Consider the following 966-nt stretch of genomic DNA (forward strand, 5'->3'; position numbering starts at 1 on the left):
GTGAGTTTACAATTCTTCTTGTTTGTGCCAAATGTCCTGTCATTCGTTAGCAGCAATTAAAAACAATCACATTACCCAGTGGCTCAAAAGCCAGACTTGTCCCACACGTGAGCTGGAAAAGGTCTCTCGACCTGTCAGCGGATCAACAACTGAAAGCGGAATAATTCCACCCGTTACTCAGTGACTCCGGGAAACACATTTACCTTCCGAATTTTCCTACACGACACTTCAAATAGAAGAATGTCTGTTTCACGAAAAGAAAAATTGTGTGTTCAGTTCATTAGATTTAAAGATCTCGGACCGCCTGCTTTCCCATTTCATGCTGTTGCCAATCGCCCCCTCTCCCGCCTATTAACAAATAAACTCACACCTGCTATTGCAATAATGCTGGCCAGAGGACCCCAAATGCCCACATGAAAACACGAAGAAGGAGATGTTTCATGGAACATTCTCGCTGCACCTTGAACTCGGGTGGAAATCTTCAGAAGCAAAAGGTTAAACTGCTCCAGGTGAGGCTCGAACTCACAACCTCGGCATTTCTCAAGCCTAATACTGTTATATAAGTACCGCGCGCTAACCGATTGCGCCACTGGAGCCGCACTTCTTTAAAGCGCCCAGCCAACAACCGCATTTGCGGCCGGTGAGACTGTCTGTTCTTCCAGTTTATTTCCAAGTGGACACATGCAGCCAACTGCCGTTCGGCCATTGATATTTTCGTGGTCAAATTCTTGCCTGCCACACAGGAAGCGGGGGTTCCATTACCGCCAAATGCAGGAGCATTTTCATTCTGCTTTCATGACACCGCGTGAATTGGGATAAATTCATATACAGCTTCAATCTGCACAACGTCTTGAGATATGTTCTTTTCTCCATTTGTGTTGCGTTGACGAAACCTCGGCATTCGGTCCTCCAGAGCTGAAACAGGTCGAGAATTAAGTCAATCCTGCCTTCTGCATCGCTGAAACG

The 966-nt window shown here is 46.4% G+C and overlaps 1 non-coding gene across 1 annotated transcript; it reads right to left on the reverse strand.

Annotated features, from left to right (window-relative positions):
- Positions 1-501: 501 nt before the first annotated feature.
- On the reverse strand, positions 502-596 carry trnai-uau (transfer RNA isoleucine (anticodon UAU)). Its single transcript has 2 exons — positions 559-596; positions 502-537 (listed from the first exon to the last, which is right to left on the reverse strand). It is a non-coding gene; the product is annotated as a tRNA-Ile (tRNA).
- Positions 597-966: the final 370 nt, after the last annotated feature.

The sequence above is a fragment of the Heptranchias perlo genome, unplaced genomic scaffold (assembly GCF_035084215.1).
Source record: "Heptranchias perlo isolate sHepPer1 unplaced genomic scaffold, sHepPer1.hap1 HAP1_SCAFFOLD_44, whole genome shotgun sequence".
Lineage (NCBI taxonomy): Eukaryota > Metazoa > Chordata > Chondrichthyes > Hexanchiformes > Hexanchidae > Heptranchias > Heptranchias perlo.